The 26201-nt window shown below is 38.8% G+C and overlaps 1 long non-coding RNA gene across 1 annotated transcript in view; it reads right to left on the bottom strand.

Moving 5' to 3' along the window:
• Positions 1-26201, bottom strand: part of LOC108633447 — a 49069-nt gene that overhangs the window by 2036 nt on the left and 20832 nt on the right. The window contains exons 2-3 of the long non-coding RNA XR_001917073.1: positions 13019-13245; positions 9566-9625 (exon numbers count right to left, since the gene is read on the bottom strand). This is a non-coding gene — a long non-coding RNA (uncharacterized LOC108633447). The remainder of the gene's footprint in view (positions 1-9565; positions 9626-13018; positions 13246-26201) is intronic.

Raw genomic sequence — 26201 nt, 5'->3', positions numbered from 1 at the left:
AGCACTGAACAGGGCTGAGGAAGCTACTAACTGGTGCTTGCACAGGCAGCCCATCAAAAGCAGCCTGGACCATTATCTGAGGCTAGACCACCACAGCCCATACGTTGTCACAAGCTGAGAGCCCTCACGGTCCTCATGCTTCAGCACTGCTGCTGCCAGGGCCACGGGTACCGGTGCTGGGATGGAGGGGAGGTCACATTTAAAGAGAGTGGAGCCAGCTTGGACCTGACCCTCAGGGCTTCTGCTCCAACAATTTGAGTCCAGGGCCTGGATCTGCCTTTGATAGGTGATGGCCTCTGAGCAGAGGGACCTCCTTGCATCACCCCTGGATCTGCGGCTCAAGTACCACTCCATCTTCAGCCCCACATCATACTAAGGTGATAGCTGCCAGCACACTCTGATGTAAGATGTGACTTGTATTCATGTCAAATCCAGCTCTCCTACCAAAGCCACTGGGCACAGGCAGACTGTAATAGGGATGCTTCCACATACAGACACCACTACAAGACTGTAACTGTTAACTGTTTCACCTAAATTCATAGAGACACAGAAAGTTAAGCAAAATGAGAAAATAGGAAACTAGTCTCAACTGAAAAAACAAGACAAAAATCCCTGAAAACATAATGAAACAGAAACAAACAACTTACCAGATAAAGAGTTCAAAGCATTAGTAATAAGAATGCTAACTGAATTAGATGAACACAGTGGGACTTTTAACAAGGAACTAGAAACCATTAAAAACAACCAGTCAGAACTGAAGAATACAATAACTGAAATGAAAAACATACTAGAAGGAACTGATAGCAGAACAAGGGGTAAGGAAGAATGCAAAAATGACCTGGAAGATTAGATAGTTTAAAATACCTCTGGGATAACATCAAGCATACCAATACTCCTATTACAGGGGTCCCAGAAGGAAAGCAGGGAGAAAAGGGGTAGACAAAGTATTTGAGATTATGGCTAAAATCTTCACAAGCCTGAAAAACTACATTTAAATACAGGAAGCATAGAGCGTCCAGAACAAAATGAATTCAAACAGACCCACACCAAAACATAACAGCTAAAATGGCAAAAGCTAGAGAATTCTAAAAGCAGCAAGAGAAAAACCAAAGTCAATGTGCAAGGAAGCTTCCTAAGGTTATCAACTGGTATCTTTACAAAAGCTTTGCAGGTCAGAAGGGAGTGCTGATATAGTCAAAGTGCTGAAAGGGAAACACTTGCAACCTAGAGCAGTCTACCCAGCAATACCATCATTCAGAACTGAGAGAGAGATAAAGAACTTCTCAGACAAACAAAATTAACAGTTCATCAATACAAAACCTACCCTCAAAGAAATGTTAATGGTCTTCTCTAAGCAGAAGAGAAATGGCTATAACAAAAAGTAAGGATCTAAGGAAAGGAAAAATTCTATTAGGAAAGGCAAATACATAGTAAGGGCTGAGGATCAAACACTTAAATAAGCTAATATGAAGATTAAAAGACAAAAAAATGTAAAAGTGTAACTGCAAAAAATAGTGAAGGGATAAACATGAAGATATAAAATATGACATCACAAAATGTGAAGGAGGGGAAAAAAAAACATAGATCTTTTAGAATGTGTTTGAACTTAAAGTAACAGTCTAAAATGAGTAGATATAGTTTATAGGTTAACATTTATGAACCTTGTGGTAACAAGTCAATAAACTACAATACTAAACTAGAATGAAAAGAATACAAACATATCACTAATGAAAATCAAACTACAGGGAAATAAATGAACAGAGAAGAACTAAAAATAACCAGAGAACAAGCAATAAAATTGTAATAAGTACACACCTGTGAATAATTACTTTAAATGTCAATGGACTAAATGCTCCAAAAGACATGGGGTGGCTGATTGGATAAAAAAACAAAACCTATCCATATGCTGCATACAAGACATTCATTTCAAAGCTAAAGAGACACACAGGCTAAAAGTGAGGGGATGAAAAAAGACATTAAAAAACAGCAGTAGTAACAGTCACATCAGACAAAATAGCCCTTAAAGTCTGTAATAAAGACAAAGAAGGGCACCATATAATGACAAAGGGATCAATACAAGAGGAGGTGTTATGCTCAACAAATATGCACCCAGTACAGGAGCATCTAAATACATAAAGCAAACACTGACAGACATAAAGGGAGAAATTCACGGTAATACCGTAATAGTGAAAGTGAAAGTCGCTCAGTCGTGTCCGACTCTTTGCACCCCCATGGGCTACACAGTCCATGGAATTCTCCCGGCCAGGATACTGGAGTGGGTAGCCTTTCCCTTCTCCAGGGGATCTTCCCAACCCAGGGATTGAACCCAGGCCCCTTCATTGCAGGTGGATTCTTTACTAGCTGAGCTACAAGGGAAGCCCACAGTAATAGTAGGGGGCTTTAATATACTACTTATATTAATGGAGAGATCATCTAGGGGAAAAAATCAGTCAAGGTCTTAAATAAATGACATAAATAATAACTGACATAAATAATGTAAATAAAATATGAATAAATGACTTAAATAAATAAATGACAAAATAGACCAGTTAGATATCTACAGGATCTTCCAACTAACACACAGTAGAATACACATTCTGAAGAATGCACTATGTGCACTTAAAGGATAGATGACATGCTAGGCCATGAAACTATTTTAGACAAATTTGATAGCACAGAAATTATATCAAGCATTCTTTCAACCAGAATGGTATGAAACTATGTCAATTACAGAAGGAAAAATGGGAAAGCACAAACAGATGGATACTAACAACATTCTATAAATACTATAAAACGAATGGATCAGTGATGAAATCAAAGAGGAAATCCAAAACCATCTTGAGACAAACAGAAATGGAAACACAACTTTCCAAAACGTATCAGTTCAGTTGCTCAGTCCTGTCCAACTCTTTGCAACCCCATGAATCGCAGCCGGCACAACAAAAGCATTTCTAGGAGGGAAGTTTAGCGCAGCATAACAAAAGCATTTCTAGGAGGAAAGTTTACAGAAACATAGGCCTACCTCAAGAAAAAAGAAAAACTTCAAATACACCATCTAAATCTACCATCTAACTTTCTACCATCTAATTTCTAAAGAAATTAGAGGAAGAACAAATGAAGCCCAAAGTCAGCAGAAGGAAATAAGATCAGAGAGGAGCTAAATAAAATGGAAACTAAACAAACAACAGAAAATGATCAGTGAAATTAATAGCTGTTTATTGGAAAAGATAAACAAAATTAACAAACTTTAGCTAGGATCTTCAAGAAGAAAAGAGAGAGGACCTGAATAAACAAAATAAGAAATGACAGGAAAAACAACCATCAACACCAGAGACACAAAAAATTGTGAGAGAACACCATTCACAGTTATATGCCAACAATTTAAACAACTTAGAATGTACAAATTTCTAGAAACATTTAACCTTCCAAGACTGAATCAGAAAGACAATTGAAATCGACTGATCACTAGTAGTGAAATTGAATTTGTAATTAAAAAAAACCTCTCAGCAAAAAAAGGCCAGAATTCTATAGCTTGACAGTAGACTTGTAACAAAATAGAGCTAATATTCTCAAACTATTCAAAAAAATTGAAGAGGACAGACATTCCCAAATTCATTCTGTAAGTCCACCATTATCCCAATACTCAAACCAAAAAAAAGACAACACCAGAAAAGAGAAAGAAAATTACAGGCCTATATCTTTGATGAATATAGATGCAAACATCCTCAAAATATTAGTAAACTGATTTTATATGTAAAAATATATTGATACATATACACATACAATATACAAAAAGGATTATACATATTGATTAAGTGGGATTTATTTTAGGGATGCAGAGATGGTTCAATAGTCACAAAAAAACAACATTACACACCAAGGCAACAAAAAGGATAAAAATCACATGATTATCTCAACTGATGCAGAGAATGCATTTGACAAAATTCAATATTCATTCATGATAAGAAAAAAACCTCAAAAATTGTGTAAAGGGAACATATCTCAACAAAATAAAGTCCACTTATGACAAATGGACTAATACATCCACAGCTAACATCATACTCAACAGTGAAAAGCTAAAAGTCTTTCCTCTAAAATTAATAGCAAGATAGAAATGCTCATGCTTGCCACTTCTATTTAACACAATATTGCCAGTCACAGCAATCAGACAAGAAATAAAAGGCATCTAAATTGGAAAGGAAGAAGCAAAACTGTCACTATTTGTGAATAACATACTAAGTCTTTCACAAAACAAAAACTGTTAGAATAAATGAATTCTGTAAAGTTGTAGGATGCTAGATTAATGTACATAAATCTGTTGCTTTTCTATGAACTAATAATGAACTATCCGAAAGAGAAAGCAAAAAAAAAAAAAAAAAAAAAAAACCCACCCCCAAAACAGTAACTTTTAAAATTGAATATAAAAAAAAAAACAACAACAAAAAACTAAGGAAAAACTTAACCAAGGAGGTGAGCCATCTATACACTTAAAACTATAAAACATTGATGAAGGAAACTGATGGTAAAAAGGGAAAGATATCCCATGCTCTTGGACTGGAAGAATCAATATTATCAAAATGGCTATACTATAGAAAGAAACCTATAGATTTAATGTAATCCCTATCTAAATACTGAGGACATTTTTCATAGAACTAGAACACATGATCCTAAAGTTTATTTTGAACAACAAAAGACCCCACATTTCAAAGCAATCTTGATAAAAAAGAACAAACTGTAGGTATGATGTGCCCTGACTTCAGGCTATACTGCAAAGTTACAATATTCAAAACAGTATGGTACTGACACAAACCCAGACATACAAATCTATGGAATAGAATAGAGTCCAGAAATAAACCCACGCACTTACAGTCAATAAATCAACAACAAACGAGGCAAGAATATGCAATGCAGAAAAGACAGTCACTTTCATAAGTGGTGCTGAGAAAACTGAATAGCTACATGTAAAAGAATAAGCTTAGAGCATTTCCTCACACCAATACAAAAATAAACTTAAAACTGAGTAAAGATCTAAATGTAAGACCTGAAGCTCTAAAATTTCTAGAACATAGGCAGCGAACTCTTAGACATAAATTTTAGCAATACTTTTTGTGGTCCGGATCATGGAAAAAGCAAGAGAGTTCCAGAAAAACATCTATTTCTGCTTGATTGACTATGCTAAAGCCTTTGACTGCGTGGATCACGTGGACGATTCTGAGAGAGATGGGAATACCAGACCACCTAACCTGTCTCTTGACAAATCTGTATGCAGGTCAGGAAGCATCAGTTAGAACTGGACATGGAACAACAGACTGGTTCCAAATAGGAAAAGGAGTACATCAAGGCTGTATATTGTCACCCTGCTTATTTAACTTCTATACAGAGTACATCATGAGAAATGCTGGAATGGAAGAAACACAAGCTGGAATAGAGATTGCTGGGAGAAATATCAATACCCTCAGATATGCAGATGACACCACCCTTATGGCAGAAAGTGAAGAGGAACTAAAAAGCCTCTTGATGAAAGTGAAAGAGGAGAGTGAAAAAGTTGGCTTAAAGCTCAACATTCAGAAAACGAAGATCATGGCATCTGGTCCCATCACTTCATGGGAAATAGATGGGGAAACAGTGGAAACAGTGTCAGACTTTGTTTTTTGGGGCTCCAAAATCATTGCAGATGGTGATTGGAGCCATGAAATTAAAAGATGCTTACTCCTTGGAAGAAGAGTTATGACCAACCTAGATAGCATATTGAAAAGCAGAGACATTACTTTGCCGACTAAGGTCCATCTAGTCAAGGCTATGGTTTTTCCAGTGGTCATGTATGGATGTGAGAGTTGGACTGTGAAGAAGGCTGAATGCCGAAGAATTGATGCTTTTGAACTGTGGTGTTGGAGAAGACTCTTGAGAGTCCCTTGGACTGCAAGGAGATCCAACCAGTCCATTCTGAAGGAGATCAGCCCTGGGATTTCTTTGGAAGGAATGATGCTAAAGCTGAAACTCCAGTACTTTGGCCACCTCATGTGAAGAGTTGACTCATTGGAAAAGACTTTGATGCTGGGAGGGATTGGGGGCAGGAGGAGAAGGGGACGACAGAGGATGGGATGGCTGGATGGCATCATTGACTCAATGAAGGTGAATCTGAGTGAACTCCGGGAGTTGGTGATGGACAGGGAGGCCTGGCATGCTGCGATTCATGGGGTCGCAGAGTTGGACACGACTGAGCAACTGAACTGAACTGAAGGCAAAGGAAATAAGAGCAAAAATGAACAAATGGAACCCAATTAAACTTAAAAGCTTTTATTCAGCAAATGCAATCTTTGACAAAAATGAACAACCTGCTGAATGGGAGAAAGTACTTGCAAATGAGATGACAAATAAGGAGTCAATATCCATACAATTAATTAAAAAAAAAACAACTTGATTAAAACACAGGAGGAACTCAAAGAAGACATTCAGATGGCCAACAGGCACATGAAAAGATTCTCAACATTACTAATCATGGATATGCAAATCAAAACCACAGTGAGAAATCGCCTCACACCTGTTACAGTGCTGCTGCTGCTGCTAAGTAGCTTCAGTCGTGTCCGACTGTGTGACCCCATAGATGGCAGCCCACCAGGCTCCCCTGTCCCTGGGATTCTCCAGGCAAGAACACTGGAGTGGGTTGCCATTTCCTTCTCCAATGCATGAAAGTGAAAAGTGAAAGTGAAGTCACTCAGTCATGTCCGACTCTTAGCAACCCCATGGACTGCAGCCTACCGGGCTCCTCCATCCATGGGATTTTCCGGGCAAGAGTACTGGAGTGGGGCACCATCGCCTTCTCTGATCTGTTACAATGGCTATCATCAAATCCTGGAAATGGTGTAAAGAAAAGGGAATCCTCCTACACTGTTGGTGAGAATATAAATTGGTGCAGCCACTATGGAAAACAGTGTAGAAGTTCCTCAGAAAACGAAAAATACAACTATCATCTGATTTAAGCAATTACACTCCTGGGTATGCATTAAAAAAAAAGCAAAACCTTGAAAACACTCATTCAAAAAGATATATACACGCCAATGTTCATAGGAGTGTATTTACAATAGCCAAGATATAGAGAAAACCGAAGTGCTATTGATAGATGAATGGATTAAGATGTGGTATATGCTGCTGCTGCTGCTAAGTCGCTTCAGTTGTGTCCGACTCTGTGCGACCCCAGAGACGGCAGCCCACTAGGCTCCCCTGTCCCTGGGATTCTCCAGGCAAGAACACTGGAGTGGGTTGCCATTTCCTTCTCCAATGCATGAAAGTGAAAGTGAAGTTGCTCAGTAGTGCCCAACTCTTCGCGACCCCATGGACTGCAGCCCACCAGGCTCCTCCGTCCATGGGATTTTCCAGGCATGAGTACTCACAATGGAGTATTACTCAGTCACGAAAATGAATGAAATTCTACCATTTGTAACAATGTGCATGGACCTAGGCTGCTGCAGCCAGCACAGCAGGTAGGGATTGAAAGTGGTCGATGCACAGTTTGGGAAGAAGAAACTAGAGACAGAATTAAAGTTTTAAAGATGGGACTGGGGGACTCAAGACCTCTTGGTCAAGAGCCCTGTTGCTTGGAACTACATCACTTTCATTTAGCATCTTGGCAAGCAGAAAGTATCTGTTGTGTTACACTGAAGTCAGCCTCCTGTGTCCCTGGTCACGTCTCCCATTTTATTGATTACTTTAAACTATCTTTGTTATTTTCTTGTACAAGGGCTATCACCTAGCTGGAGGTCATAAACCCACATATGCCTTGGGAAAACATTTTCATGTGTGCACAGCAGTGCTCTGAACTTGCAATGACCTGGCGTTCCAAGGTCCACATTATGTTTTGCCTTAGCTTAGCAGGGCATGACAACCCCAACTGATCAACCCAATGTACTTTTATTTGGGTTTTGCTGTGTTGCTATATTTTGCTTTTATTCTTCTCCCATGGTGATTTTTTCATGGCTTAGCCAGAGCAACAGGCGGCTAATTGTTAATCCCTGCACTAGGCAGTCCATGCTTACTGAGTAAGTTATGCTTATTGAAATAAGTCAGAGAAAGACATATACTGTATGCCATTACTTATATGTAGAATCAGAAAAACACACATATATAGGAAAACAGACTCAGATATAGGGAAGAAACTAGTGGTTCCCCATGGGGAGAGGGAGGGACAAGGCATATGATAGGGTTAGAGGATTAAGAGGTACAAGATACCAAGTACAAAAAAACTACAAGCATATATTGTACAGCACAAGACATATAGCCAATATTTTATGATTATTTTAAATTGAATATATAAAATTTTAATTAGTACATTGTATGCTTGAAAATAATATAATACTGTGTATCAACTATACCTCACTAAAAATTAATTTTGATATTATAAACCCTTGAAACTCTCAGGGATACCCCAACAGTCCTTGATTAAGACATTGAGAACCACTGTTGGGAACAAAAGAGACTAGGGTCCCAATACAACCACATGGAACAGAACATGCTAATCCCCATAACCAGACCACCTACCAACATATACCTTCATGTGAATTATAAATAAATCTCCCATCTTCAGTTAGCCACTGTACTCCGATCTCCATTTATGCCATTTAACCAACATCCTAAAACAATCATTTGACTGGCAGGGTTGTTTTTCTTAAAACAGTTAAGAATGAAGTGATATTTCTCATACAAAGTGTGAACTAAAAGTGGGATATAAACTGTAGATTTAGAAAGCCTCCACTATCAAAATAAATGGGAGGAAATGCCTCTCCTTATGGAAGTTAGGAATGTTTCCAAGCTTTCAAATCTGAAGCGTGCCTCTTTCGTCTTGTCTGGTCCACTTTGCTCACTTAGGATACTTGCTGGCCCAGTAGGTAAGAAATGGAAGGATTTTAGTAGGAAATTGATGTGACCAGAACAATGCTCAGAAAGATCCATCTCACAACCCTGGACAAGTGGACTGGAAGCAGAGGGGCTAGCAGTGGGACAGCCAGGCAGATATAAGGTGCCCTAAGGATCTGAGTGAACTCCGGGAGGCCTGGCGTGCTGCGATTCACGGGGTCGCAAAGAGTCGGACACGACTGAGGAACTGAACTGAAGACTCTAGGGGAATAATAAGTCAGGATTAAGTCAGTGGAGAAGAAGAGGAGGAGAATGGATTGAAAGTATTCATGCCTGGATCACAGGTCCTACACCACAACCGAGAACCATGGCACAAAGCACAGGCCAACTCTGCACATAGAATATTCCTTAGTATGGCTTATTTTCAGAACCCTGCCTGCTGGTCTGGATCATATCAGAACATGCAGGATCCCTTTAGGTCTTTTCCGAAGCTGCCTAAAGCTGATCCCATGTTTCTTTCCCCATAGCCGAATCAGTCCACTCTCCACCTACCCACACCAAGGGATCTGAAACAGGCGGCACACTTGGTCACATCTTACCTCATAGGTGGCAGCAATAAAAAGAACTGCCCCTCTCAGGCTGTCTGCATTATAAGCTCACCAAAAGTCCCTGCTTCCCAGTCCTGAGAGGGGAACAAGGGGGTCATTGCCCCTACCTGTGTCCAGGATATCCTTGATGGTTCTTTGAATTTGTCACAGGTCCTCCTTCCAGCAATCTGGAATGAAATATTAGTGCGCTCAGCAGTCGGAAGGATAAAAGCCAACTGTACAGACCGTTCGCAATCTACCAGGCATACGTTTAAGTGCCTTATATACATGAAGTGGAGGAGCCTGGTGGGCTGCAGCCCATGGGGTCATGAAGAGTCAGACACGGCTGAGTGACTTCACTTTCACTTTTCATTTTCATGCATTGGAGAAGGAAATGGCAACCCACTCCAGTGTTCTTGCCTGGAGAATCCCAGGGACGGGGGAATCTGGTGGGCTTTCGTCTATGGGGTTGCCCAGAGTCGGACACGACTGAAGCGACTTAGCAGCAGCAGCATCTGTATCCAAAAGCCTGCATGCGGTCTTAACTGTGACATTCGACCATCTCAAATATGGTATCCAGGGATCAAGCCTGGGTTCCAGAGGATAGTTGTTTCCAAGAATGTGAGAAAAAGAAAAGGCAGGGAGGATTTTATATTATACTCACAGCACCTAATACCCAAGCAAACAGAAGTGGAGAAAAAACTCAATTTGATTCTCTTTTTGTGCCTTTATAGCACATGCCCAAATTCATGAGATCTCCTGTGTCAGAGATAGGATGGAATTGAACGCAAGTCTAAACTGATGAGTCTGGAGTGCTGGACTATTGGTTTTAAATCCAATCAGGAGCTCTCATTTATAGCCTGCTGAACATCTGGGAGAAGTATTCCTGGTTCTAGGTTGCTACTGGGCTTCTAACTATGAAACAGAGCAGGACCCTATGGTTCTTTCCCTGACCATGTTTTCCCACCTGCCTTCTGTCTGTGAAAAAAACTGTAGCCAGAGAATAAGTCTAATCAGAGAAGTGAACAAATGCACAAACAAAGGAAAACAGTCCAACAAGAATAAATAATAATAGTTTAGTCACTAAGCACAGTTAAGGACCTTTAGTTCCTCGTCAAGGGTCATAGGTAATAATCTGAGCTATATCCTGTGAGCTGTTTTATGGGTTCTGAGGCCCCTACCAGATGAAAGCAGTTAACTAACTACATGATGACCAAATCAAAGCCATGACATAAGCTACTTCATTTTACACAATTCTGAGACCTGGCCTCAAAGAAATGGGAACAAACTGACCCTGGAACAAAAAATTAACTGTACTTACAACAATCAAGGTGATGCTTGTTGGACCACCGATGACGAATTTCAAGATGACTATCTGAGCTGACTGTGCTATTTCTGCATGTCGCCCCCTCTCCCCATCTATAAAAGCTCTTGCTGACTGACAAAGTGTGAAGGGAGTCAGCTTTTGGACAGGAGTCTGCCCCCCATCCCCATGCTAGCATCTGAAATAAAGCAAACTTTCCTTTCCACCAATCTTGCCTCTTTGTTGACTTTTGAGTGGTGAGCAGCCAGACTCCACTTTCATTTACTACTACACACTCAAAAACGAATCTCTCACCAGGGCCAAGCCCTCAGTGTGCTCACAGCCCAACCTCTGTGCTCTGAGGACACCAGCAAAGCCCTCTACTCTCTCTCCACTGAAGAGCTGCCTGATAGCCAGGGTCCTCAAATCTCTAGGTTTTATCAGTAGATGAAATAATTTGGCACAGTGGGTCAAAGGCCAACCGGGTGTTTTTCTTCCAGAATGATCCTGAGTTACTTGCTGAATCCATGTTTATGCCCTTAGCGGTCAGGCCAATTTTCTAATTTTTAAAAATACTGACTCAAATCTTAACAACACTGATATCTTTTCCTCCTGAAAGAGGCAGAATCTCCTTCCTGGAGTTTTCATGAAACCCTGACCATACTTTACTTCAGCAGTTACTAAATCACACAATTATTGATTGTTTAAAGAGCTGTTTTTCTACCAGATTATGAGCCTCTCTGAGGCAACTGTAACCAAACCAGGTGCATTTTGCTTGACAAGCAGCAAGCCAACACTCTGATACTGAGGTTTGCAAAAGAGAGGGTTTGTTTACAAGGCAGCCAAGCGAGGACACAGGAGAACAAATCTCAAAATTAGCCTGCCCCAAGGTAAATTGGCTTGGGATTCTATGCAGGTGTAACCAGGCTACAGGCCCATACATGTTCTAAGGGCAGAGTTTGAGGTTCTTTGATGTCAAAGGTCATTGAGCTCAAACACTTGTGCATGCCCAGTTGGAGGGTCCGTGTTGCTATAACCCTAATATCCACACATAAAATTAATGCTAAAATAAGCACCAAGATTCCAAAAAAGCATCAATGGGATATGCAAAATAATCACACTTTCAACCAGCTCATCTTGATCAAGACACAGCTGACTTCAAGTTCCTAGAAAATAACACAGGCAAACATCTTATTGTTTATGTGCCGCTGGGAGGACAGGCAAGTCTTAAAACAACTTTGATTAGTGAAGGCAGGTGAAATGGATTTGACTAATTATCACCCACAGTTTCACGAAGACTATGCTCCTCCCTCTATCTTGGAGGCTCTGTGGCTTTATACATAGTAGGTTCCATGGCTAATGAAAACAAAAGAATGAAAAGTGAGAATGAGAGGCAGATAATGGTGTTCAGACATTTATATGATTTAAAATGTCCTGAGAATAACCCTCCTGTCCCCCAAAATCTCCTTCCTGGGTTTGCTTCTGTATGTGACTTTCTATCATAATTAAGGAGCTTTGAAAACATAAATAGCACTGGGAAAATAATTCCTCAACCCATAGCTATTAATATAAGATGGAAATATTTTTAAAAGGTGATTTGTGGGGTAGAGACTGTGAAAGATTGGGCTGTAATGATGCCCACACAGGTTGTGTCAGGCAGAAGGGAAAAAGCCAGAGATGGTAAATGTCTCAGTAGGTGGAGGAGAAGAGAGTAAGGAAAGGGGATGAGGCAATTTAAGGCAATTTCCTTACATCATAATTCTCTAGAGCTAGTAATCCAGAAAGTAAAAAATATGATTATTCTGCATATCTCATTGATGCATTTCTGGAATCCTGGTGCTTATTTTAGTGTCAATTTTATGTGTAGATATCAGGGTTATACCAACTAATCTAATTCTCTTGGAAATGTGGGACACAGTGAACCAAACTGTTGAAGTGTATAATTTAGCGCTTTCAAGGCCAAAGCAAATGCTCCTTAATTTTTTCTGAATGGATTAACTAATCAATTCACTGGATGAGCCCACATTTCCTTTTCACAGCCAAATTCCAAACAGCATGATGATTCTTCAGTTCCCAACGGTAGTTTAGCCTGGACTTGGTTATGCTATATGACTTTGTGGCCTAGTGGGCACTTGGAGACCTCCATGACTGCAGGGACCTGGGAAAACACAGAACATGGAGCTGCTGTGTGCTGGAGATGGGAGGCTCATTTCTGCAGACTCCCTATCCACCACTTTCCTCCCACTGTCGTTTGCTTCTCCCCGTCCCTGTTGCTTACCTTCAGGGTCATTTACTCTTCCAAAGCCACCTGCTCCTCCTTGCCTTGGGGTTTTTAGGTGCCAGCTCTGTAAGGTTTGACCTCAGGACCTGCCAACTCGGAGTGGGATGGCATTTCCCATCTGCAGCAAAAGCCATTTCAAAAAGCAGAGTGAGAGAGCCCTGGGCTTCTCACATCTTCCTTGCTGGATGTGTTTGTGGCTGCAAAAACCAATTACTGAAGCTCAGCTGTAAGAAATGAAATGTATTTAGTCACAGGTAAAGTTCATGAACACGGTATTAGCTGCAGAATGTGTGTGGTGGCATCTTTTACAAATGAATGCATAGCCTTGATCCTGCTCCTTTTACAAATAAGCCATCTCCAGAGCAATCCTGATGGCAAAAACAGAAGTGAGTCTATTGTCCTGGCAGCCTCAAAGCTGCTCGGAATAACGAACTGTGGCACATAGCACTTTATCTTCATCAGAATTTTCCTCTGCTTGTTTATAGCATCTGAAATGCCCATATTCCCTTGGGATCAAACAGGCTTATAGCCCGGCAGGACAAACTCTTTCCTCCACAATTTCTGATTTAATATTTGAAGCTGTTGCACCAAAAGAAATTTAATTTATTTTAATTTATTTTTAATTTAATTTATTGCAAAGAGAGAATGCAGAAAGCAGGTGTGGGCACATACAGCTACCAATCTGACTATCCCAGCACCAGTCCGAAAAATGACTGTATGCTCTCTTTCAACTACCCCAGAATGATGATTTGGGAAACCAAGGACGAAACCATCAGACTTAGTTCCCCTGTTTACCCTAGATACAAACTCTGGTGAAAATTCTTTTTTTTTTTTTAATTGAGAAAGCAACATGGTTTGACAATTTGTGTTTCCCAAGAAAAGTTAAACCTGGCAGACTACTCAATATCAAATGTTACTCTAGGTAAAAAAGAAGAGCTCTTTAGAACAGATCTAAAAAGACCTTGAAGAGGCTTTGAGAAGCCAGCCTTTTCCTCCTCGGTTTGTCTCCCAACAGAAGGGTCGCGGACTTACCAGGCTGAGGGCTGGTTTCCACTGCCAGCTCTCTCATCCATACTGCTGGATGGTACTAGACTAATCCTACAATATTTTCTAATTGCTTTTAACCCTTTGTTCTTTACTTTCTACTTGGAGCCACTATGGAGTTAAAAAAAAAATTGTCTGAAGAAGTTTAACCTTGAAAACAGAATGTTACGAAATTTTGCAAATGCTTGCAGAGACCTTCATCCACTCAGTTCTTCTCACGTTTGGCCAAGGCCTCAGTGCTTCCTTTGCTGGGTGGGAAAAAAAGCTTGCTGTTGTGCTTTCTTGTTCTCCCTGTAGTCTCTTCAAAATTCCATCTCCATATGAGTAGACTTTTTATGGTCTCAGGTGGTGTCTAGCCCGTCTTTCCCAGGATAATTAGTCAACCTGGATCCTGAACTCCATACTCTCTCCTTTCCCTTCCTGACTCTGCTCCATCACATTGTCTCCTCCCTGGTACCTTCAGTTTCCTCCTCCCTGGTACCTGCAGTTTCTACTCCTCCCCTTCCCACCTGCCTGCAGACATGCTCACACTTGTGCCTGGGAAGCTCTCCCAAGCTCTCCTGCTACTATACTTCTGCTTTCCCTACCAAGACTCTTGACCAAATGCCACCCAGTCTCCGCTTCCTGTAACAGTAATGCTAATAACAAGAAATGATGTTATGCAACCAGGTTCATTTTGCCTGATGCACAGCAAGCTAAAATGCTAAGATACCAAGCTCTGTGGCAGAGGGGGTTTATTCACAAGGCAAGCCAAGCAAGGAGATGGGAGACAGTCTCAGCTCTGTCTCCTAGAAATCAAGCGGCATGGGACACTTATGGGATAAAAAATAAAGAATCGGGGTGGTCTGGGGTGTGCGAAAAGGTGATTAGGAAAATGCGCAGTCATCATTGTTGTGCACAGGCTTACCTAAGCTACAAGCCTCTGCATGTTTAAAAGAAAAAATTAAATAAAGGCGGCATTTAGCACGATCTGAGGGTGGAGTTTTTGGCTCTCTAACATCCAAAGATCACTAAGCATATACTCACACATGCCCAGCTGAAGGGTCAGTGGTCTTATCCAGTCTTACTCAGTTCAGTTGGAACCAGACAGAGCTGACTCCAAGTTTCTGGAAAACAACTCAGGCAAATATCTTAGTGTTTAGTCTACTTTACACCTGGAGGACATGGAAGTCTACTGTAGATGACATTGATTAGTAAAAGCAGGTGAAATGGATTTGATGAATGACTACTCACAGTTTCAATGATAAATAGCATTTGAGTGCTTACTCTGTGCCTGTACTGTCTTAGGCAATGTATATACATTGTCCTTTAGCCTCACAAAAACCTCAAGAGTTAGCTGCTATTTTTATCATTACTATCTCCATTCTACAGATGGAGACATGGAGGCATAAAGGAGTTAAACAACTTGCACAAGATCACACAGCAAGCTTGGAGACTCAATTGAAATCCAGGTGGTCTGCTTTCAGGACCCTCAGTTTCCACCACTATCTTGTACTTGTTTTTCGTTCTGCAGTCAGCCCTCCCAGCATTCTGAACCCGTATGCAGGAAGAGCACTGATCTCATAAGAGCTGAACCCACTGACATTATCAGTTTCTCGTTCTCATCAACCTTTCTGCAGTATCTGACATGGTTCATCTTCTGTTCCCATCTTCTTTTTGACCCTCTTCTCTCATTTGGCTTTCAAAGCACAATATTATTTAGTTCTTATCCATTCTTTCTGACCTTTCTTTATTCTCTTCACTAGCTCCATTTTCTGCTCTTCATAATTATGAACATGCCAAGTTTTAGTCATTGAGACTTTGCTGCTATCAATAGAAAGTCTCTCACCCCATGTCTTCAACTGTTAGCTGCCAATGAATCTTAGTTATATAGCTTCAGTCTCATCATCCCTCCTGGCACCAGGATTGAATTTCCAACTGAATGGGGAACTTTTCCACTAGATTGTATCACCTGTATTTTAAATGCAGTATGTTAATATAAATGAATCATATTTTCTCCAAGTTGCTGGAGCATTGTTCTTCTCTGCTCTCCATCTCTGCTTTTGTTCAAATGGTGCTATTACTTGTCTAGTCACTGGGCTTAAAAATGTGGATGTCATCTCTGAAGGCTCCCTTCTTGTCACCATTTAGGATTATCTACTCAAAATTAAGTCTTTCAGTTCTTACTTTCATGATGAACACAACTTTCTCTTCTATTCCATTCTCTTTCCAATGCCAGCACCCTAGAAGATGTCCTTATTAGCTAATGTTTATCCTACAGTTTAAGACAGTCTCTGACCTTCTTGCCTCTCTTGCAGACCCCAAACCATATGGCTGGCTGCCAAAATGTCATCAATCCAAAACACTACTTCCATCACATTATAACCCTGTTTGTAATTCTGAAGAGGCTTCCTATGAGAAAAACCCAAACTTGTTAGCCTGGCATTTAATGCCCTCTCTGCTGCTGCTGTTGCTAAGTCACTTCAGTCGTGTCCAACTCTGTGCAACCCCATAGACGGCAGTCCACCAGGCTCCTCCGTCCCTGGGATTTTCCAGGCAAGAATACTGGAGTAGGTTGCCATTTCATTCTCCAATGCCCTCTTTAATTTGACCATAATTGGCCTTTCCCATTTTCTGTCCTCTACTCCAAGTCAGTTCTGCCTATATCCAAACATTTTCAGCTCACACTTGCGTCCACATCCCGGCTTTCCTTTCCTGTGGTGATGCCCTTCTCTTCACAAACTACTACCCTTTCAGGATTCAGCTTTGGTTCTTGTTTCTTCAATCAATATGCTATGACCACATTCTCCTAGAAATGATCTCCTTCCTTTGAATTCTACAGTAATGAGCATCTATGTTATCAATTTAGCACTAAGCATTTCCTGCCTATATTTTCATGGGATATGATTTTCTTGCCAACTTTTTTTTTTAAAACACATTGTGCAGGTGTTAGAATCTAGATACTAAAATAGGTGTTTCAAAGTCATATTTTAATAATATGTTGAGAGTTAGGTATTTTCTCTGGGCTTTACAGATAAAGCAATTGAGTCTCTGAGAAGTTAAGTAAATTGGCTAAGGAAGCTGCTAACATGAATCTAAGCAGGGATTTTAACCAGGGAATAGGACTCTGAGGCCCATTCTCTTTCTGCTGCAACATACTATGTCCCTTCAGCTGCCTGGAGTGCAATGACCCAATTTTATATCTTTTTGTGTATTTCATGGTACCCAGCAAAGGTCTTGAATATACTGCTCAAAAATGTTGCTGTTTGAAAGATGTGCTGCCAAAAAATAAAAATTACCTGACATAAAAAGCATTGATCCTCCATAGGAACCCCACTGTCAACATGGGGAAGGAGGAGCCTGGATCTGTCATAGCAGCCTCATTGTCAGTGGGCAAGGCTGCGGCCACAGTGGGTTCTATTAACTTTGTGGGCATCAACACACAGAGGTAGGGGTAAAACCTGAGCCAGTTACCAGCAATCCACTGTGGGCCCAGGGAGGCAGCTCTGTTGGGTTCTCCCTCTGGCAGATTTTGGGACCAGGACTTGGTACATGTTCCTGAGTCTGTGAGTTCAGGAGATGCAGCGCCCGTGGATTTATGCGCTGGTGGCTTTATGAGCATGCATGCATCCAGTAACTCCATGATAGACTTTGAATCACACCAAATCAGCTAAACTGCTACTGAATTCATGACCCACAGAAATAATTAAATAATTAATATTTGGTGTTTCAAGCTGGAAGAAAAAAAAACACAACAAACCTCCATGCAAACAAAAATCCAGGACTGGGCAATTCTACCAAACATTAAAAAAAAAAAACCCAAACATACTCTCAATCTCTTGAAAAAGATTAAAGAGGAAGGAACACTCTCAAAGTCATTGTATGAAGCTACCAAAACCCTGATAACAAAACCAGACAAAGATACTACCAAAAAAGAAAATTAAGGTCCATATCACTAAATATTTTTTAAAAAGTAAGATTATAGCTTCCACTCCCACTATTTCATGGCAAATAGAAGGGGAAAATGTGGAACTAATGACAGATTTCCTCTTTTGGGGCTCTAAAATCACCGCAGATGGTGACTGGAGCCATGAAATCAGGAGACAATTGCTTCTTGGCAGGAAAGCTGTGACAAACCTGGACAGCGTGTTGAAAAGCAGAAACATTACTCTGCCAACAAAGGTCATACAGTCAAGGCTATGGTCTTTCCAGTGATCACGTATGGTTGTGAGAGCTGGAACATAAAGATGGCAGAATGTTAAAGAATTGATGCCTTTGTACTGCGGTGCTGGAGAAGACTCCTGAAAGTCCCCTGGACAGCAAGAAGATTAAACCACTCAATCTTAAGGGAAATCAACCCTGAATACTCGTTGGAAGAACTGATGCTGCAGCTCCAGCATTTTGGTTATCTGATGCGAATAGCCGACTCATTGGAAAAGTCCCTGATGCTGGGAAAAACTGAGGGCAGAAGGAGAAGAGGGTATCAGGGGATGAGACAGCTGGATTGCACCACTGATGCAATGGACATGAACTTGGGCAAACTTTGGGAGATGCTGAGGGACAGGGCGGCTTAGGATGCTGCAATCCGTGGGGTCTCAAAGAGTCAGACGTGACTGGGCAACTGACAATAACATCACTGATGAATATAGATGCAAAAATTCTCAACAAAATATTTGTAAACTGAATTTAACAACACATAAAAAGGATCATATGCCATGATGAAGTTAGGTTTACTCCAGGGTCACAGGATGGTTCAACATGTGCAAATCTGTGTGATATAGATCAGCAAAAGACAAAAACCACGTGATCATTTCAACAGAAGCAGAAAAAGCATTTGATAAGATTCAACATCCATTCATGATAAAAATTCTTACCAAAGTGAGAGTAGAGGAAACAGATCTCAACATAATAAAAGTACTTAGGACAAATCATAGCCAACATAATACTCAATGGTGAAAAGCTGAGAGCCTTTTCACTAAAAATCTAGAACAAGACAAGGATGGCATTTCACCACCTCGATTTAACAAAGTATGAGAAGTCCAAGTCATAGTAATCAGACAAGAAAAAAAAGTATCCAAATTGGGAGGGAAGAGGTAAATTTTTCATTTTATGAGATGACCAGTACTCTATGTAGAAAACCCTAAAGACTCCATACACAGAAAATTATTAGAACTGATAAGTAAATTCAGCATGGTAGCAAGATACAAGATTAATATACAGAAAGTTGTAGAATTTCTCTATACTAACAATAAGATACAGAAAGAGAACTAAAAAAACCCTTTTAGAATCACATTAAAAAAAATACTAGGAATAAACCTAACCAATGAGGTGAAAGGCTTACATGCTGAGAACTATAAAACACTGATAAAGGAAACTGAAGGTTATTTAAGGAAATGGAAATATATCCCATGCTCTTGGATTAGAAGATTTAATATAGTTAAAAATTGACATACTACCCAAAGCAATCTACAGATTTAATGTGGTTCCTATCAAATTACCATGACATTTTCCACACAACTAGAATATATAATCCTAAAGTTTATACAGAACCAAAAAAGACCCAGAACTGCCAAAGCAATCCTGTGGAAAAAGAATGAAGCTAGAGGCATCACCCTTCCAGACTTCAAACAATACTATAAAGCTACAGTAATCAAAACAGCATGGCATTGGCACAAAAACAGACATATAGATCAATGGAACAGAATAGAGAGCCCAGAAATAAATCCACACATCTGCAGTTAAAGGAGGCAAGAATATATAATGGGGAAATGACAATCTCTTGAACAAGTGGTGTTGGGAAAGCTGGACAGCCAAATGTGTTAGAACACACCCTCACATCATACATAAAAATAAACTCAAAATGGCTTAAAGACTTAACTATAAGACATAACACCATAAAACTTCTAGAAGAGAACATAGGCAAAACATTCTCTGATATAAATTGTAGCAATGTTTTCTTAGGTCAGTCTCCCAAGGCAATAGAAATAAAAGAAAAAATAAACAAATGGGAATTAATCAAAACTTACAAGTTTTTGCACAGCAAAGGAAACCATAAACAAATGAAAGCACCACCAATAGACTCACAGAAAATATTTGCAAATGATGTGACCAACACAGGAATAATTTCCAAAATATACGAACAGCTCATACAACTAAATAACAAAAGAATAAACATCCCAGTCAAAAAATGGGCATAAGACCTAAACAGACATTTCTCCAAAGAAGACATATAGATAGCCAATAGGCACATAAAAAGATGCTCAACATAGTAGTTATTAAAGAAATGCAAATCAGTGCTATAATCATATACCACCTCACATCTATCAGAATGGTCATCTCAGAATGTCTATAAATAATAAATGTTGGAGGGGGTGTGGAGAAAAGGAAAAGGGAGCTCTCCTACACTGTTGGTGGAAATGTAAATTGGTGCAATTGCTTTGGTGCAAGCACTTTGGAAAACAGTATGGAGGTTCCTTAAAAAACTAAAAATGGAATTACTACATGACGCAGCAATCTGACTTCTGGGCATATATCCAGAAAAGACGAAAGATCTAGTTTGAAAAGATACAAGCACCCCCAGTGTTCATGAGGGTGTTATTTACAATAGCCAAGACATGGAAGTGACCTACGTATCTATCAGCAGAGGAATGGATGAAGAAAATGTGGTACATATATATAACTGAATTCTACTCAGCCATAAAAAAGAATAAAATAATGCCATTTGTAGCAGCATGGATGGAGCTAGAGATTATCATACTAAGTGAAGGACACAAAGACAGATACTATATGGTTTCACTTATATGTGGAATCTAAAAAAATAGTACAAATGAACTTATTTACAAAAGAGAAACAGGATCACAGGCACAGTACACAAATTAATAGCTACCAAAGGGGAATGCAAGAGAAGGATAAATTAAGAGTGGGGAATTAACAGATGCACACTACCATATACAAAATAAAGAACAAACATTCATTGTATGGACTTATGTACAATATTTTGTAATAAACTAAATGAAATAGAATTTTAAAATGAAGAAAATAGATATATACATAAATATGTATAACCAAATCACTTTGCTGTACACCTGAAATTAATATAACATTGTAAATTAACTATGCTACAATTTAAAAAATCATTATTAAGTTGTTAACTTAAAAATTGATTGATACCTTTATTTTTGATGTTGAATGATCTATCCCAAAACAAGTTATATTTTTCTATTAGTTCAAAAAATTTTACTTGCTCCTCTTAAAGGATTTTAAAGTTTTACTTATAGAGATTTTATATATTGTTAATGTCACTAGTTATTTACAGCTATCATTTTTGTGTTTAATTTTAATTTTCAATTTAAATTATAAATGGGATCTTTACTTCCATTATATTTTCTACCTAGTTCTTATTTATAATCTGAAGACTATTAATTTCTGTATATTAATTTTATGGTCAGAAATCTTATTGAAATCCTCATTGTTTGTAGGAAATTTTCAGTTTATTCTCTTATATATGTCAGGTATAAATTATATAATGTATATTTAGTTTAATCCCTTACTGCCTAGTTTATATATATATATGATTTCTTTTTCATCTCTAATTTTCTAATATATGCAAAAAATTTAAATTATAGTGATGATAACGAAAACATTTGTTTTATCTCTAAATTTAATTAGGATGATTTTAGAATTTCTGATGGCCTAGTGATAGACATATTTTAACTAGTTAAGGAAACAGCCATCTATTGCTAGTTGATTAAGATTCTTCAGCATCACAAATGGACTTTGAAACTTAACAAATGCATTTCCAGAAAGGCTAGAGGTGTTTATATGATCTAGCCACTCTTAGATCTATTATTCGGAGAAGGCGATGGCACCCCACTCCAGTACTCTTGCCTGGAATATCCCATGGGCGGAGGAGACTGGTAGGCTGCAGCTCATGGGGTTGCTAAGAGTGGGACAGGACTGAGCGACTTCACTTTCACTTTTTACTTTCATGCGTTAGAGAAGGAAATGGCAACCCACTGCAGTGTTCTTGCCTGGAGAATCCCAGGGACGGGGGAGCCTGGTGGGCTGCCGTCTCTGGGGTCGCACAGAGTTGGACACGACTGAAGTGACAGCAGCAGCAGCAGCAGCAGATCTATTACTATGGGGCTTCCCAGGTGGCACTAGTGGTAAAGAACCCACCTTCCAATGCAAGAGACATAAGAGACACTAGTTCCATCCCTGGGCCAGGAAGATCCCTTGGCAACCCATTCCAGTATTCTTTCCTGGGAATCCCATGGACAGAGGAGCCTGGTGGGCTACAGTCTACAGAGTTGCAAAGAGCTGGACACAACTGAAGCAACTTAGCATGCATACGCATGGGTCTATTACAATAGCAAATTACTTAAATAGCTTTCCTAATATTGAAAATTCCTACATTACTGGAAAAATCTTAGTTAGTATTCATTTTCTTATAAAATGGTAATTAGGTCTGCTACTATTTTATTTGAAAGTATTTTACATTGATAATCATAGGAGAGACTGCCTTATAAAAATTTTATTTTTGGAAATTTTTGTTACATGTTGGTATTAATCTCTGCATCATAAAAGAACCCACAAAGTTTTTTTTTTCCTGTACTATAGAACTGTTTGTCGAAATTTATTAGAAATCCATCACAAAACCATTTGATTTTGGTCTTTTTGGGAGAAAGGTAGGGATGGCTCTTTGAAAATTTTTTCTATTTCTTCTGTTTAATTGATGTGTTTATATATTTTATCTGTACTTGAATTTGTTTTGATATAAAACATATTTACTTAGCAAAGTATTTGCTTTATTTGGATTTTTTAATTTAGTTGACTGTAATTAATACTGTATTTTATGATGCCTATAATTATTTCTGTAAATATAACTCCTTCCCACTTATTCCATATTGTCTGTATTTGTGCATCCTCCTATTTCTGATTACATTTGTTATGAGCATACCTACTTTATAGTTCCCCAAACTGGATTTTGTATTTGTATTATTGTTTGTTTAACTTACTACTTTCTATGTTTATCTTTATTGTTCTGTTCTGCTTTCCTTTGATTTATTTATATCTTGTTGCTCCTTTTCTAAATTTTTCTGTTGGATATTTAGGGGATTTGTTTTTATTCTCTTTTTATTAATAACTACTGAAGTCCTTGTATTTTCTTCATAGCGCTGCTTTATCCAATCACATGAAGTCTGACATGTAGTACTTTTTATTATTTTTTTTCCCAGATAGCATAAAACATATTTTGGAGTTTCCCTTTTCCCAAGAGTTGGTTAAGAGAAAGTGTTGGAATTTCCATGTAGTTTTCTGGTGTTTCTGTTTGTTCCAAGTTTGAACACATTACAGTCAGTGATTACACTCTTTCTAAAATCTTCAGAACATAAAAAGGGTTTTTCTGTGTATGTGACTTAATAAATTTTTATGACCATAATTCAGATTCTTGAAAAGTAGGAATGCTTTGTTTCCTAAATACAGCATTCGATATCCATTTTTATTGCTTTATTTACTTGTTCAGTCATTGCCCGAGAGAAATACATTAAAGTTTTCTCTTATTAATATATTTCTGCCTTTATCTTCTTTAACTCCACAAGTCTATGATTTATGAATATTGCTGCGAAGTTACTTGCTTCATAGATATTCACACATATTACAATCCTAGTATGTACCTTTAATATTACAAATACCTGTCTGGTTTGTGTCCTGTTTATTGCTTTTGGTTAGAATGATACCTTTTCTGATATTGAGATTGTGACCTCTGCTTTTCTTTTGTTTGCTCTCCTCTGGTGCCCAAAACTCTTCTTTCATTTTCAATCCATCTGCATTTTTTTTTTTAACGAAGTATCTCTTGAATAATCAGCATTGAGATAGGTTTACCAACTCCAATTCAATGATTCATCCAATAAAATAAAAAACTGAGTTATTTACAAAGATTCGTGTGTAAGAATAATCATTAAATGAGGAGGTTGATTAAGTAAATTATTCCATGCTCAAAATATGTAATAACATATTACATCTGATAGATTGAGTGCCTGAAGAACTATGGATGGAGGTTCCTGACATTGGACAGGAGGCAGTGATCAAGATCATCCCCAAGAAAAAGAAATTCAAAAAGGCAACATGGTTGTTTCAAGAGGTCTTACAAATAGCTGAGAAAAGAAGAGAAGCAAAAGGCAAAGGAGAAAAGGAAAAACATATCCATCTGAATGCAGAGTTCCAAAGAATAGCAAGGACAGATAAGAAAGCCTTCCTAAGTGGTCAAAGAAATAGAGGAAAACAATAGAGTGGGAAAGACCAGAGATTTCCTCAAGAAAATTAGATACTAAGGGAACATTTAACACAAAGATAGGCACAGTAAGAGACAGAAATGGTATGGACTTAACAGAAGCAGAAGATAGTAAGAAGAGGTGGCAAGAATACACAGAAGAACTACCAAAAAAGGTCTTAATGACCCAGAAAACCACAATGATGTGATCACTCACCTAGAGCCAGACATCTTGGAGTGTGAAGTCAAGTGGGCCTTAGGAAGCATCACTACGAACAAAGCTAAAGGAAGTGATGGAATTCCAATTGAGCTGTTTCAAATCCTAAAAGATGATGCTGTGAAAGTGCTGCACTCAATATGCCAGCAAATTTGGAAAACTTGGCAGTGGGCACAGGACTGGAAAAGGTCAGTTTTCTTTCCAATCTCAAAGAAAGGCAATGCCAAAATATGTTCAAACTACCACACAATTGCACTCATCTCACACGCTAGCAAAGTAATGCTCAAAATTTTCCAAGCCAGGCTTCAACAGTACGTGAATCGAGAATTTCCAGATGTTCAAGCTGGATTTAGAAAAGGCAGAGATCATATTGCCAACATCCTTTGGATCATCAAAAAAGCAAGAGAGTTCCAGAAAAACATCTACTTTTGTTTTACTGACTATGTCAAAACCTTTGACGTGTGGATCACAACAAACTGTGGAAAACTCTTAAAGAGATAGGAATGCCAGACCACCTGACCTGTCTCCTGAGAAATCTGTATGCAGGTCAAGAAGCAACAGTTAGAACTGGACATGGGACAACGGACTGGTTCCAAACTGGGAAAGGAATATGTCAAGGCTGTATACTGTCACCCTGCTTATTTAACTTATATGCAGAGCACATCATGAGAAATGCTGGGCTGAATGAAGCACAAACTGGAATCAAGATTGCAGGGAGAAATATCAATAACCTCAGATACGCAGATGACACCACCCTTATGGCAGAAAGCGAAGAGGAACTAAATAGCCTCTTGATGAAAGTGAAAGTGGAGAGTGAAAAAGCTTGCCTAAAGCTCAACATTTAAGGAACCAAGATCATGGCATCCAGTCCCATCACTTCATGACAAACAGATGGGGAAACAATGGAAAGTCATGTATGGATGTGAGAGTTAGACCATAAAGAAAGCTGAGTGAAGAAGAATTGATGCTTTTGAATTGTGGTGTTGGAGAAGACTTTTGAGAGTCCCCTGGACTACAAGGAGATCCAATCAGTTCATCCTAAAGGAGATCAGTCCTGAATATTCACTGGAAGGACTGATGCTGAAGCTGAAACTCCAAATACTTTTGCCACCTGATGTGAAGAACTGACTCACTGGAAAAGATCCTGATACTGGGAAAGATTGAAGGCAGGAGAAGAAGGGGACAACAGAGGATGAGATGGTTGAATGGCATCACCAACTTGATGGACATGTGTTTGAGCAATCTCTGGGAGTTGGTGATGGACAGAGAAGCCTGGCATGTTGCAGTCCATGGGGTCACAAAGAATTGGACACAACTGAGTGACTGAACTGAACTATATATTAAAATCATATTGAATAAAAATACTAATTGACTTAATAAAATGTTTAAAATATATTTTATATGCTTTATATTTTCTGATAAAACAAATTACCAAATAGATTGTGTAGTCTGATCTTAACATAAATATTAATTCCCATGTTTCTTTAATCATTCCTATATATCTATACATATAGTTACATGAAGACTGGACAACGTGTATAAAATATTAAGTTATTATATCTAGGTAGTAGTAGTAATAGGTTTAATTTTCTTCTTTATGCTCTTCTATATTTTCAGATTATTTACATTTGATAATCTCTAAATACATGATTTTTTTTCTAAAAATGAAA

This window comes from Capra hircus, chromosome 2 (assembly GCF_001704415.2).
Source record: "Capra hircus breed San Clemente chromosome 2, ASM170441v1, whole genome shotgun sequence".
Lineage (NCBI taxonomy): Eukaryota > Metazoa > Chordata > Mammalia > Artiodactyla > Bovidae > Capra > Capra hircus.
The sequence above is the reverse complement of the archived record's forward strand: the minus strand, read 5'-3'. Positions and strand labels throughout refer to the sequence as shown.